At 47.5% G+C, this 16025-nt stretch overlaps 1 protein-coding gene across 1 annotated transcript in view; it reads right to left on the minus strand.

Moving 5' to 3' along the window:
• Positions 1 to 16025, minus strand: part of LOC119173513 (uncharacterized) — a 273757-nt gene that overhangs the window by 182276 nt on the left and 75456 nt on the right. The gene's annotated exons all lie outside the window — the stretch shown is intronic.

Raw genomic sequence — 16025 nt, forward strand, 5'->3', positions numbered from 1 at the left:
GTTCCACATCAGGAGGAACACCATCAGTCAGCCCAGAAATGATGTGGCACTCTTTCAGGTCAGCCAAGGAACCCAGTCGCTTTTTCTCGTCGTAGTAGTCCTCGATGGTCTGCCCTCCTTTCAGTTGGTAGTGAATGAAGAGACGGAAGGCATCTCCGTCAGTCGAAGCAAAGCGGGCTTGCATGTCACGCTTGATATCGCCCCAAGTTGTCTCGCCGTTGCCGAAAATCTCTGTCAGGTACCACTTGAACGCTTCCCCTTCAATGTATTCGTTGAAGTGAGTGACTTGATCGCGGTGAGTCCATGATGCCTCGGCTGCCTCCATTTCGAAAAGAAGAAGCCACTTGTCGATGGGGACGTCTTCTGGTTTTCCCTTAAACTTCTGTATGTTGAGCGGAGGCTTTGGCTTAGCCATGGCACGTTGATGAGGTCGATCCTGTCGACTTGTGTGACGCTACAAAATGGAGACACGTCGTGGTCCAGATGCCATGCGTTTATTCTAATGCACGCGCACTTCCTCTTCGTCGGCTTCTCCTAGAATCACCTTGTGAATGCGTCACACACACACACATATATATATATATATATATATATATATATATATGGGGTGATTCCACGAGAGGTCGCCACAGGTCGAAAAGTTGATATTTTATATTTGATTGTTTATTTTATATATTGTGCGCCTACCATCCAGTAGCCCGAACGTGAACTTCGTCGTTTTATTAACTGCATAGTTTAGGAGGAAAAAAATCAATTGAGCTCATTTTGTACAGAGAGACCAATTTCGTCCCTTGTCATTTTAGAAAGTTAATGACGATATCAAAACACAAATATTAGCTTGATGAAGACAACCTCTTTTCTAATAAATGTACACGTAATGAAGAGTGAAGCAGCATTGTTTGAAGCTTGTGGGCTGAGCAAACTGTTTCTGAAAAATGCCTGCACAGTCCCAATATTCAATGAATAATCAAAACTTTCGAATATGCACAGTGCATCACTACATCGAAATCACCATTTTCTTGAGTCTATATGTTTGTGACTGTAGCAATGTTTACAGCGAGGTCTGAAAAGTAGCTTCACCTCAATGCGAGAGCGTGGTAAAGTGACGCATATAAAAAATTTGAAGGGGCCACTGTCAATCGGACATTTACTGCATTCGTCTTGAGAAAGTTTGAATGCTTCCAATAGTAAAATTACATTGTGAATAGAACTGATTAGCAAACACTCTTAAAAAAATATTCTATAGTTCCAATATTTGCAGACGCCTACTAATTTCTAAAATATTAAAAACAAGCATATAAATCTATAACAATAAGAATGGTTTTATTTCCCAAAGATGACTTTTAGAGAAACTTTCTCTCGCGTAGCATCTGTAGTGCCGAAGGTCAACACTAGGCAACTTTATGTTCAACTGCCATCAAGAGATGGTGCACACACACACACACGCATGCCCCCGTGCACGCATGCACACACACACACATATATATATATATATATATATGTGTGTGTGTGTGTGTGTGACGCTACGATGAATGGAAGACATATATGCCATGTTTATTCCAAAGCACTTCTAACTCATTCACTTCTCCTAACCATCCCTGCCTTCTTACATCACAGGATTCCCCCTCCCCCTGAAAGATGGCCCCGGTTACAAACTACAACAAATTAATGAAGAAACTAAAAATAATGGTCAAACTCACAGTTTCCCGTCCAGACAGAGTTCCACAATTTCACTAAATCTTCAAGGCCGAGGGAGAAGTCCGGTGATTTCTATGACGACTTTGGTGGACGAGCTTGACTGTTGCATTCCGGACAGAGCGGGCTACACATGGATACTGACAATACTTCTTGAACTCTTCTGGGGACTGAGCAAGGTTGGAACGCATTGATGCATCAGCAGCTCGGATGTCGTCGGGGTTGTATTTTTCATCGCGAATGGTGCAATCTCGGTGCTTTTTGCTTTCGGGCTTTTTGACAGACTGTGACAAAGTGCCTGAGTGCTTGCGGTGTGCAAGCAGTGCTTCCGCGTTTTTCTTGGAGTTTTCTGTGGTGGTGCAGTCAGTGTAATAGTAGGTGCAGGGAGTGTCTCTGGTGACCTTTCTTTGTGCGAAAGTGTCTGATGTCTTGAATTGGTCTTTGGTTTAGAGATCTTATTTTGCGATGTTCTTCAATTGGTGAGTGCACTTCCGTTGAGTTTCGTGTTCGTCGATGCCCTCGTTGCAGTCTCTCTCGTCGCATGCGTTTGTGAACTTTGCTTTGCTTGCTTTGCTGATGCTGCTCAGGAAATGGCTGTAGTCGCGCTCCTTCCAGAATCGGGCATTCATTTCCTTCGAGGTTTGAGGCGTCCTGTAGACAACTGATGCATGGTGAGCTGGTGTCTTGTTTGTCGGCCACAGTTGGTAATGCGTCATCATTGTTAGCATGCTCTTTAGAGGCTTCGGTGATGTGGTTCATTACAGAGACTTCTGAAAGACAACTGCGTACGAGGTTCGAAGTATGATGTACTTTTGAATTGGTTCGATTCTTGAATTGGTGAGCACTGCATGAGGGCACCACAGGTGACGTGGCATCACCAGGTTCGAATTGCTAATTTTGGCAAGTCTGCGGTGCCGTAGAAATGAAGTTTTGCGACAAAAAGCATTCCGAGTTGACAGATAGTTCTTCAGGGGCTTCTTCTTCGCTGTTCACTATGAGTGGTGCACCTGGTAGCGTGCGACGTTCGATGCGCCTGAGCTTTCTGTTTTGTTTAGAATGTCGAGGGTGTGTGCACCGGACGATGATGCATGAAACCGTACGGAAGGAGAATGGCTTGACAGGGTATTTTCAGAATGCGCCAGGTCACCTACCATGAGTACGGCATCTTTATAAGGCAAGTGGCGAGCGTTAGGAGCGCTTGAAGAACCGCGTGACGAAAACCCAGATGGTAGACCACGTATGCGAGACAAAGAGTGAAGGGCATCAGGTGGTTCAGCAATGTCTCGTGCCATATGCTGAAGCGATGACTTTGGAAATGCCAACTTTCATGCAGAAGGGAGGCATGCTTGATGGTTGGGTTTTTCCCAATATACGCATGGCCTTCTGTAAGTAAACTCGTGAGCAACTTTGTCTTGAGGCAGTTGTCTATTCGCGCTGGGCTTTTGAATGCTTGAGGACTGCTTAGGATATTGACGATAGTGTGCGGTTGTCTCTAGATGGTTGGCAATGAGTAGGTCTTGGTCATAGCGGTTAAGGCGGGTAATCATCTCCTCTTTGATCTTTTGCCATGACTAGTCGTTCTCGAATACGTGGGTTAGGTAAAATTTAAATGCCCCACCGGTGATGTAGTCGCTGAAATTCGTAACCATCTCCCGTTCCGACCACGATGCAGCGGTAGCGTGGAGTTCGAACAGGTCGAACCAGTCCTGTACAGGTCTACCGTCCGCTGCTCCGGTGTACTTGGGGATGGGAAGGTCAAGCGATGGTTCTGTTATGATGCCAATAACTTCATGCACCTGAGATCACCTCTTCTGTGGTCGATATTCAGTTGAGGCATAGTGACGGTGGCTTCGTGAATGATGCGAGGTTGATGAGTGATGGCCAGGTCTTCATCCTGTCGACTCCTGTGACGCTACGATGAATGGGAGGCTCATACGCCATGTTGAATGATTGCTTGGCTCATACGCCATGTTTATTCCAAAGCACTTCTTTCTCATCTACTTCTCCTAACCATCCCTGCCTTCTTACGTCACATATATATAAATATAGTGGAACCCGTTTATAAGAGACACTGATATAAGAGACAAATGGGTATAAGAGACACCAGCATGCATACACTAAAGTATGGGTTGATAAGAAAATGCATACAAGGTATGCTACATATATGAGACATCTCATATAAAAGACAAGAATTGCTGCCCAGAGCATTCCTCTTAAAAAGGGGTTTAACTGTATATATGTTGTGAGACCATGTAATCTGGCAACTTTGTGCTACATGTTGATCTAGTCGTGACATCGTTTCGTAGTCGTTTCAAGGCGTGCACATGCACCATGACTGCGCTTTTATTTATTTATTCATGATACCTTACAGGGCCTGATAGGCCATTGAGTAAGAGGTGCAAGTACGAAACAAAAACTATCAAAGAAAAATGCATCAATACAGGAAAACAAAATTGAAAAAAAAAGAAAAACGAGTACAGTGCCATTAAGGAACTTTTTTTTTTTTTTACACATGGCAAAAAACGGCAATTAACAGCAAAGAAAAAAAAGCAATGTACCCATACATATGTAGAGTGCAAAGCATTTTCACACAGAGGAATAGCATTTTTTATTCCCTGAAACAATTTTTCGCCAATCACACACACTCGCAAAAGAAAGAATGGAGGAATAATTCGTGAAAAAAAAGTAACGGTGACGACATGATACTATTTCAATAAATGCTTACGCAATTGGTCAAGAAATGTTTGATGGTTACTGATAGATGCAATATTGTCAGGAAGATCACTCCGTAGAACAATGGCTCAGGGATGTGCTGATGAATTTAAAGTGTTAGTTCGTGGACTGATGCGTTCAATGCTATACTGATTATGCAAGCGGCGTGATATGCGTGAAGGCGCTTCCAGTGGTAAGGGAGATGGCCTGATGCTATAGCGATTTTTATGGAATAAAGATAAAAGAGCAATAGAACGACGTACATTTAATGGCACAAGCGCTATGTCATGTTTTATCTGCGTTATGCTGGAATGTGGGCTGTAGTTGAAAGTGATGAAACGAGCGGCTCTGTTTTGTACAGACTCATGCTTGTTAGTAAGGAAGATTTGATGAGGAGACCACAACGGTGAAGCATATTCTAATTGCGGAGGAACGTAGGTTTCATAGGGGAGTTGTCTTAGACTGCTTGGTGAGTTCCGCAAGTTCCGGCGCAGGTAACCAAGTGATCTGGATGCCTTGGTAGTAATGGTGTTAATATGCATGTCCCATGAAAGATTGTGATTGGGATGGACGCCCAAATATTTATACGATGATGCCTGGGATACTAATGTGCTATCTATGAGGTATGAAAATCGGAATTGAGGCGCTTGCGGCTGAAAGTGATAACCTTGCATTTAGTAGAGTCAAGACACATCTGCCATTTGGCACACCGCTTTTTAATTATTATGAGATCATTTTGAAGTACGAGGTTATCTTCAGGGGATTTGATTGAGCGGTAAATGGTGCAGTCATGAGCGAAAAGACGTAGGTTAGAAGATATGCCTATGGATTAATCGTTAGTGTATATTAGGAACAGTAAAGGACCAAGGACACTGCCCTGGGGCCCACCTGATGTTACGTCCCAAAGAGATGAGGTAAAACTGTTAGATGAAGTAAAATGCTGACGGAAAGAAAGTTACGAAGCTATGATAATGTTAAAGAATCCAGACAAAGAGCTGATAATTTCGAGAATAAACGCGAGTGTGCCACACAGTGAAATGCTTTAGCAAAATCTAAAAAAAGTACAATCCATTCGAATATTAGCGTTCATGTGAAAGTGCAAGTCAGTTGTGAATTCAACTAGCTGCGTGTCACATGACAGTCTTTTTTTTAAACTGTGTTGCTGAGGAAAAAAGAAGAAATTATATTCAAGATGAGCGTAAATATGGGAAGCGATAATGTGTTCAAGTAACTTACAGCAAATGCATGTCATTGATATGGCTCGGTAGTTATGCAGGGAATCTTTATTACTGCTTTTGGAAATCGGGATGACCTTGGCGATTTCCCAGTCCGTGGGTAATAAGCCTGATGATAATGATCGCTGAAAAATATAGCAAAAAATTTTACTTGATATTAGGACTGTGTTTTTTTAATATTTTAAGGTTAATGTCAACTCCAGCACTGGTTGAGATCTTGAGATTTTCTGTGAGATTAGTGGCACCTTCAGCGGAGACATCAATCGCACTCATGTACTGATAATCATGGTCAGGAACAATGGGTATGTTGGAATGATCTTTCCTCGTAAATACAGAAGCAAAATATCTGTTGAAGACATGCGGGCATTCGCTATCATCAAGTGGCTGCTATTTATTGTCACACAGTGAAATGTGAATACTAATGCTATTAGGAGACGCAACACGCCAAAACTTCTTAGGATTAGATTTCAAGAGAGAGAGAAGATTCTGGGAAAAATATTTTTTTTTGAAGTTCGAACGGCGCAACAGTAGCTTTTTAAGCATTCGCGATATTTTTTCCAAGGTGATGATGTAGGTGCAAGCTTAGCTTTTCCGTACAGACGCTTCTTTTTATTACGATGACAATTAAGATGTTTGTTAAACCAGGGATTAGTTCTATCGTTGGATATGGACACCATGGGAACATATCTAAATTTGTTAGCACATTCTTAAAAAGCACCCAGTTCTGCTCAACGGTCTTATAAAAAAACGAAGGTAAAAATGTCAGAACAAAAAATTTGTTAAGTACAATATTCATATCCTTATAATTAGCTCGATTGAAATCGCAGATTTGAGTGATTGTGCTACCTTGAAATGCAAGAGGAATGGTAAGTCATAATTGGATAAGCCTGTGATCACCATTAACCGTCAAGGTATAAAACATCACCAATTGACTCAGGAGCATTGCGGAAATCGAGATCTAGAATATTAGTACCGCGAGTTGGCTGATAAATTGCTTGGAGAAAATTGAAGTCTTAAGTGAGGTTTGTGAGCTCTGTTGCATTTTTGCAAGAAGATGACGATCGAGACCAATCTATTTACGGAAAGTTAAAGTGACCAACCAGGTAAGTAATGTCTGCTGGGTATTTACTGATAGCCAAAGTAATAAAACTTCGAAGTTCGTCAATGAAGGAGCTATTGCAGTTCGGCGGACCGGTAGCCAACCAGTATCTTTGCTGTTGAGTACAGGCAGCCCACACTATTTCAAGGCAGGAGTCGGTATTCACCAGAAATGGCGCTAATCCTTTTTTGATAGCTATAAGAATACCACCGCCTTTTTTAGCTGTGCGGTCATGTCTATATAGGCTATGCTTATTTGGGTTGGCAAAAATTTCACTGTCCATTACTTTAGGATGCAACCAAATTTCCATAAGTGCAACAATATTGCTATCAGCATCTTCCAAGAAGGAACACAAATCATCACGTTTAGGAAGAAGGCTTTGAATATTAGTAAGGAATAAAGATAATGTTTGAGAACTGCTGCAACTAGGTCTAGGTATTGCTCGAGTTCTTTTATCCCTGCCTAGCTATCTAGCAGCTGCTATAATAGTGGCTGTCGCACTATCATACACATACGTTTTCGATCAATCAGTAGTTTATCAAACACCAGCTTGCTTTTCTTATCCTGCTTCTCGGCAAATTCAAGTAACTTTCGCCTTGCTAACCTGGTCACAACAGAAAAGTCTTCTCTAATTGAATAAGTCGAGCCTTTGAGCTTATGCGCAGATGCGAAAATTCGCTGCTTGTCCTTGAAGAATGCAAGTTTCGCAACGATAGGTCTGCACTTATTCATGGCAAATTTCCCTAGTTGATGAATACGCTCAAAATGGCTCTCAGTGATAGTAACATCCAGCTTTTGGGAGCAGAAGGTAATAATTTTCCGCTCAAAATCATCCCATTTTTCTCTTTCATCATCCTCAAGCCCAAAGAAAAGCAAGTTCGACCGCAGAGACCTGTTCTCAGCATCGTCACATCTTTCTTTAACCTTATTTAGTTTTGCAACTAGGTCACACAAGGAAGGATCAAGGCCACTGAGCTTATGTATGCTAAGTGACTCTATTGTGTTTTCCAGTGACTTAAAACGACCAGACAGCTGCGTAATTGCCATATCTGTAGCACGTTGCTTTTCCTTTATGCCGTTCAGTTTATTAAGTATTTCCGTTTGACCGGTCTCGAGCCTACGCATTGTATCAAATACTAATGAAAGCACACCCTCCCGAGTTATTTGCACGGGGCGGACCAGAATTTGTCTCCACATCACCGGCCATTAAGAGCAGCAAGGACATAACAGCAGAACAACATCGCGACACTGGGCAGATAAAGCGCTTCATCATAGCACAGTACTTTGGTGAGCACGACACCACGAACAAATAGTAGTCACTACTCCTTGGACCGGCAGCACCACCTAAGTAACTAGCCTGCATAAACAGGACGGGTAAATGATGTATGTCTGATGCGGTGCAGCGCCCAAATCTGCCAGTGGTACGGTAGCTTTTATATCCTGGACCAGCTGTGACGTGGATCGTTGACGAAAAACTTTGTTGCCAGGTAGAAGCAACGATGTCATCCAGTATCAGCGTAGCTGGCGATGAAACATGGAAAGGCGGCAGCAGAAGGTCGTGAACAAAGCTCCTGTTTATTAAAGTCGTTTTCACCATATAATCGCCTTGTCTACGTCTCGGAGTCCTCACATTTGGTGCACTCGTCGACGAACCATGCCGAGTAAACCGGAGTCACTCGTCCATTTCGTGCGAGTTGGCGTTTTGTGCTAGCTGCCTACTGCTTTAGCCTGCCCTAAGCCTTCTTCGATCTTGCCCGTTTGTCCATCGACCGCAATGCCGCTTATAAACTGGAATGAGGCCACTGTGGAAGACCTGCAAGGGTTCATGACGGGCTTCATATGCCATGAACTTTCGCGCTGTAACCTGGAGACGACTGGCTTGAAGGACGCAATGATTGAACGCTTGCTTTACGACGTCGCCCACAACTGTCGACTGTCTTGTGGGCCCTACTGGACAGCTGAGCAGTTGTTTTCGAGTGCGATAGCGCTGAGTGACTTACTGCAACCGTTTTTGACGTCACAACGCCCAACGGTTCCAGTCCAAGTTACTACGTTATCTTACCTCCCGGCTTCACTGCCAACCTTTAATGGTGACAGTAGCATTTCAGCACACCAGTGGCTTGAAGAGCTCGAGCGTATCCAAGTATTTGCCTCATGGACACCGTCTACTCTCCTCGCTGTAGCTCTTGGCAAGCTCCATGGCCCTGCTGCAGATTGGAAGAGCGTGGCAGGAAACTCTTTTGGCACGTGAGAAATTTTCAAGACTGCGTTCGAGAACCAGTTTGGGGACAACCTTACACTCTTGCAGTGGCAGCACATAGTCTCCAGATGCTTCCAGTCACCTAGTGAGAGCCTCGTTGACTACTCTTTGGCGAAACCGCGCGTAATTTCAAGATGTCCCTGCACGTAATTTCAAGATGTCACATCTAACTGACAGATCCTCAGCACATTGAATGTGCCTTGCAGGTTGTGCGCAACGCACACTTGGCAACAACTATCGCTGTACAACGACCACCAACTGTGAGCGCATTTCTTGCCATTGCCACTCAACTCGACCAAACTATAGAGCATGCCTCTGCTTTTCCAAGCCAGCCACCCATCTCAGTCGGAACATCAATGTTACGAGCGCCTCCTGTGCCTATGCAGCAGACTAGTACTATGAATGACAGATCTTCTTCCCCAATCAATCCGACTCAGTCACAAGTCTCATGTAGAATTTTGTCGTTACCCTTGGATCAACAAGACACTCGTTATCTTGCAATTAGTTTACGAAATGACGCACCTGCCTCTACCCCCATGGAAGATATAAGCAAGGCCATATGTTACAACTGTCACCAACTGGAGTCATGAAGTGCCCCCATTCCGGAACAAGTGCCCCGCTACCCAGCCAGCAAAGAAGTTTTCCCTCCCTGGCGTGCCTTCAACTTTCAGAACCACTCGAAGGATCTCTTGTGCAGTGCGCTGTGATTCAAGCAGACATTCCACTTATCGGCACTGTAGACGCAATTCCGGACAGTGGTTCAAAGCACACTATACTATCGCTAGACGTCATTGGATCTGTCAACCTGCTACCATGAACCAAATCTCCCATATCTGTTGTAGGTGGCGGTACCGTCATGCCAGCTAATACATAATGTACTCATATCGTTGTGAGGCCTATTTCGGCAGTATATGAAGATTTAGTTCTCGCTAGAAACCCTTTGCCTTTAATCCTCGAAGAAGACTAGTTTGAAGCTGTTCACGCTGAGCTCTTTGTCCGGCCACCTCATCCAACAGAAATTCACCATCCCAGCTGTGATGAGTGAAGAAAACGACAACAACGGAAGTGCGGGGCAAGGCGCGTGTAATGTGCTCGTGAGTGTCAGCGAATCAGCTGATGACCTGTGGTGGCCCATAGAGGTGGCGTGCCACGATTGGGCCATGGGTGACCATCACGTGGCAGTGGGCTTTGTGGCTGGGGACGAGCCGAAGCAGCGGCAGACGGGAGACAGCGGGCCGAAGCGTCGGACGCAGGCGAGCCAGGTTCCGGCCAGGGAACGCGGCCGTCCACGCTGCTGCCGTCCAACCACCAGCTGGGGCAGCATTCCCGGCACGAGTACTGCATCTCGAGGCGCGGCCTGGCCTGCTGTTCTCTTCATTGCCGAAGGCATCGCGGATCTCGGCGAGGCGTCTCCACGGTCAGCCGTTCGACACAGCGATGAACGTGGTCTGGCTAATGGTCACGGTTGCGTCGGGCATCGTGTCTCGGCGCGCGCTCTTCGCTGGACGGGCTGGCCATGTCCCGCATGGAGCATCGCGTCTCCGATGCGGGTTGACAGCTCCGTGGCCGCACCCATGCCATCAAGCGCCGGTGTCACCAGAGCGTCGCGCATCGGCAAGGGACGAGCGGGACGTTCTGCCGGGCGAGACGCGGGAGTGCGCACAGAGGAGCACGGAACCGGGCGAGGTCCAGGGTGGCCGAGGATCCAGGTGCCAGGGAAGTTGCTGGCTGAATCTAGGATCGCCGAGCGGTGCCGAGTGATGCGCCAGACTCGGACGTGGGCCACGAGCTCATGAGCTGCAGTGTGCACCCGAGGGTACCTGGCGGGGCCCTGGCCAAGAAGAAGGAACGTGCGGAATAGAGAGCTCGAGGGTTGAGGCCACAAAGGCAGAGGAAGCGGTGCGCCGCTCGAGAGGACGAGTTCCTGGCAGCGTTCCTGAGCCGGACGTGAGACCCGTACGTGTCGGCCAGGTCGAGCTCCGGTGTGTCTGTTCAAGGTCCAAGGCCGAGACCTGCCGAACGGCTCCTGCCTGGCTGCAGTGGCCGGGAGCAGGTTCGTGGGCGAGGCCTACTGGGTGTGGTCCTCGTGAGCCGTGGCCTGATCCTGGACCTCCGGAGTTGCGACCCTGACTGCTGGGTTGCCCGCGACGTCCGACTCAACGGCGCTGCACACGGTAGCGTATCCGTGCCCCGTCAGCCGTTCCACCCATGCCATGAAATAAAAAGTTCATGTTAATCCTTTCTCGTCCGCTATCAACAAACATGGTGACGAACGTTCCTTTATCCATCACATATAAATGGCGAGCCTGCCAGGATTAAGCTCTCGCCTTACATCTGAGAGCCTCACGTTGTTTGTGTGTGGCGGACGAGAGTGGACGACAAGAGAAAGCTAGTTGAGCTAGGGAAGGAGTTGGGGCTGAGTGGAGAGGCTTTGCTGGCATGGGTGAGCGCTGAGGAAAAAGAAATAAGGGACCAGAGAGCGAAAGATCGAGAGGGTTGCCACGAGCCAAGGCTGGCCAACCGACAAGTGGGCCCTGTCATTGAGCTTGTGTCTAACGGGAGAAGCCTTGACCGTGGTAGGACGGATGCCTGCAGAAGACTCTACGGACTACGCAATGGACTTCTATAAATAATGTTATGGTTTTGGCTATGTTTTCGCTTTTGGGTACTCCACCTCGCACGCTTGTGAAAAGTTGTTTTCCCCCTAAACAACTTTCTTGAGCAGGGGGATATTGTAAGGAAAGGACTTAAAGACGCCGAGGAATGGCAAAACAAAATTGAAGAAGACGAGCGGAGGGCAGGTGGCACGAAGGCGACAACAAGAAATGAAGAAGAGAAGAAGGCACGTGCGATTACGAGGCAACTGTGCGCCAATCAGCTGATGACCAGTGGTGGCCCATAGAGGTGGCGTGCCACGATTGGGCCACGGGTGACCATCACGTGGCAATGGGCTTTGTGGCTGGGGACGAGCCGAAGCAGCGGCAGACAGCGGGCCGAAGCGTCGGACGCAGGCGAGCCAGGTTCCGGCCAGGGAACGCGGCCGTCCACGCTGCTGCCGTCCAACCACCAGCTGGGGCGGCATTCCCGGGACGAGTACTGCATCTCGAGGCGCGGCCTGACCTGCTGTTCTCTTCCTTGCCGAGGGCATCGCGGATCTCGGCGAGGCGTCTCCACGGTCAGCCGTTCGACACAGCGATGAACGTGGCCTGGCTAATGGTCACGGTTGCGTCGGGCATCGCGTCTCGGCGCGCGCTCTTCGCTGGACGGGCTGGCCATGCCCCGCATGGAGCATCGCGTCTCCGATGCGGGTTGACAGCTCCGTGGCCGCACCCATGCCATCAAGCGCCGGTGTCACCAGAGCGTCGCGCATCGGCAAGGGACGAGCGAGACGTTCTGCCGGGCGAGACGCGGGAGTGCGCACAGAGGAGCACGGAACCGGGCGAGGTCCAGGGTGGCCGAGGATCCAGGTGCCAGGGAAGTTGCTGGCTGAATCTAGGATCGCCGAGCGGTGCCGAGTGATGCGCCAGACTCGGACGTGGGCCACGAGCTCATGAGCTGCAGTGTGCACCCGAGGGTACCTAGCGGTGCCCTGGCCAAGAAGAAAGAACGTGCGGAAAAGAGAGCTCGAGGGTTGAGGCCACGAAGGCAGAGGAAGCGGTGCGCCGCTCGAGAGGACGAGTTCCTGGCAGCGTTCCTGAGCCGGACGTGAGACCCGTACGTGTCGGCCAGGTCGAGCTCCGGTGTGTCTGTTCAAGGTCCAAGGCCGAGACCTGCCGAACGGCTCCTGCCTGGCTGCAGTGGCCGGGAGCAGGTTCGTGGGCGAGGCCTACCAGGTGTGGTCCTCGTGAGCCGTGGCCTGATCCTGGACCTCCGGAGTTGCGACCCTGACTGCTGGGTTGGCCGCGACGTCCGACTCAACGGCGCTGCACACGGTAGCGTATCCGTGCGCCATCAGCCGTTCCACCCATGCCATGAAATAAAAAGTGCATGTTAATCTTTTCTCGTCCACTATCAACAAACATGGTGACGAACGTCTGTTAACCATCACACCAGCACAGGTGTTGTCATGCGATGCCTGGAGAAGGTGCTACCAACAATGTCAAACGCTGTTATGTTGTGTAGTAGCCCAACGTTTCCTCTTACACCAGCTGCGTCTTCTAAAGGCTCTCTGTAGTTTTCGCCATCGCCAGACAACACCCGAACCCCATGCTTATCCGTCTGGTCAACACCCGAACCCCATGCTTATCCGTCGACTAGACGGAAGAGTTGCCTGAGCTGAAGCCACATGAACCGAAGGACGCAGAACTTTGCATGAGGAATGCTACGTTGGACATGCCATGGCTACGTTGTACTCCGATAGGCCCACAGCAACAAGAAGTTATTATAACTAACGATGTCTCGCATCAGCCTATTGACCTGTTCACCCAAAATGATGATGATTCAAGGCTCTGCAAAGGCGTTGAGCATTCCACCAACTTTTTGCCAGATGCATCACCATATGCAAGTCAACCATGTAGATGTGGCAAAAAGGATCGCAATTTCATGGAGCGCCAATGTCAAGTGTTTTATGCTCAAGGCATGGTCACCAAGACGGCACAGCTAGAACAAAGACTGTACCAGACAGCAAGCTAGCTGCTGCAGGCCAAGAAATTGAAAACAAACTGGACGCCAAGACAAATATCCACTCAGCGGCTTGGGAACTTGTCAGTTGTCTGGATGAGCTTCGACAGCGTCTCAGCCGAAAAACTGAGGCTTTCCGAGGTAAAAGACCTGCAGAACGGGAGCGCAAGAACAACAAACAAGCCACGAAGTCAGATGCTAAGCCAACCCAGAATAGGCAACACAAGCTCAGTCAAGAAAGCCTAGCCGCTGCGAGCAACACGAAAGTGGGAAAGGCACCACAAAGTGCAGCTTCCATCTACCGTGACCGCTGTGTCGCCTATAGTAAGCTTCAATCGACTGACCCGTCAATAAGTACAGATGCGAGGCCTAAGGTTGAAAAGGAGGAGCAGGTTGGCCGTCAACCGGAGATGAAGGCGGAAAAGGTGAAGCACCTTAAGGAATGTGAAATGTGCCATGCGAAAGGGGCTCAGGAGACGCGAAAATGCCCCTTGGCTCTGTACAAGGAAGAACAAATCAAGGTCAGAGGTGACTATACTTTGAGGAAGGCGCCGCTGAAGTTGTGCGAGAAACGGCAACAGAAGAGGCGCAAGAAGTGGGATTCAAGCACTGAGAACGTCAGGCGACGTCAGAGTGTCACCAGAAACGTTGGGACAACATCAAGGCATGCTAACAGACAAAGCTTTAGACCATGATAAAGAGCCTCAAAAAGGAAAACCATATTGTTCCAGGACTCCCGGACCATTTAGATGTTTTGGTGACTGCAAGACTATGAGACACACACACGCACAAGTGTCACTGGAATAAAGCTGTTCTTGTGTGACATGGTGTGAGTGTGTTCGTTGTACTCAGTCGCCCCCTTTGCTGACACTACAGCATACCTCTTAAGCTTTACGGCTGCAATACGAAAAAAAACAAAAAAACAGATCATTTGTAATCAAGCATTCGTGCTCGTATGCATATGTGTTTGCACATTCAAACTTTCCAGACATGATTGATTGATTGATTTGTGGGTTTTAACGTCCCAAAACCACCATATGATTATGAGAGACGCCGCAGTGGGGGGCTCCGGAAATTTCGACCACCTGAGGTTCTTTAACGTGCACCCAAATCTGAGCACACGGGCCTACAACATTTCCGCCTCCATAAACCTTCCAGACATGTAAAATATACTTAGTGTGTTCATGTTTTCATACTCAGATATCATCTCACCTGAAATTTCAGAATTTTGATAATGATAATAATCATACACTTTTATTTTTCATCAAGATGATAAAGGAGGCTGAGACAAAAAGCTGAAAAGCAGCTTGATTGGCGAGTTGCACATACAAGTTGTTTCTTATACGAGATGTCCATCATAAGCAGGATACCTCGTATGCATTTTCGTATTTACCCGTACACTACTGTGACCCGCTGGTCTTTCTTCTATCAGTGTCCCTCATAAAGAGGTTTGACTGTAACATTAAAATTTTCGCTATCGCGTTCATTGCATTTAATTCATTCTGTGCACCATCCTGTTGTGAGAAATAAACAGCGAATCGCGAAAGGTACCAGCCTGTGGAACTCAGTGGGGGGGGGGGGGGGGGCACAAAACAGAAGCACGTGATGAGTCAACCTTGAGGATTCTTCATCACCGTGGTCTCAGGAGAGTTTACATCAGCACCTAATCTGACATCCCCTCGGTGGTGAGGACACAGTTGTTCGAAATTAAGAAATGTCAAAACATCTTAAAAATTCGTATCTTTATGTATCTCGAAAATTGACAGTTTCACCGCAAGGGCGAAGCAATGAATGCGATAGCAACACCTTAGAATGTAACATTGAGAACGGCAAGCAGATCGAAGCGTGCAGTGCACTGTTTACACACAAATTACGTATAAAAACAACATACACAAGACAAAAGCGAACTAACAACATTTACCTCTCCACACTTAACGCGCTGTTTCAACAAAAACAAGGGACGAAATGTAATTACAGGTACAGATATCAGTGCAAACTAACAAGCCCCCGATTTGTTACTTCGCTGTGCTTGAATATCGCACTCTTTTCTCAAACGGTGCCTGTCCAGCGAGCAAAGTGATCTTTGTGCGCTTGCGTCAACTAAAAGCAATTGTTCAGGTCATAGTCGAAGGCGCGCGATTCTCCCCACCAAAGGATAAGTGCGCACGCACAAGCATCTACCTTTCCCCCCTTCGCTGGGCAAGGTATGCGTGGGAGATAAGCGCGCGTCGACGCATTTTGACGAGCTGGGTGCCAAGCACAGGTGCCTTTTTTTTTTTCTTTCTCGAGTTTTCATAAATATAGATACGTATGCAGTGAATGACGGCGGCGACGGCAAAAAACCAGCCGAGACTGTCCATACAATTGCCATCGCAATAAAAAAAAAGTAATGCTGAAGGTCGTC

This window comes from Rhipicephalus microplus, chromosome 5 (genome assembly GCF_043290135.1).
Source record: "Rhipicephalus microplus isolate Deutch F79 chromosome 5, USDA_Rmic, whole genome shotgun sequence".
NCBI lineage: Eukaryota > Metazoa > Arthropoda > Arachnida > Ixodida > Ixodidae > Rhipicephalus > Rhipicephalus microplus.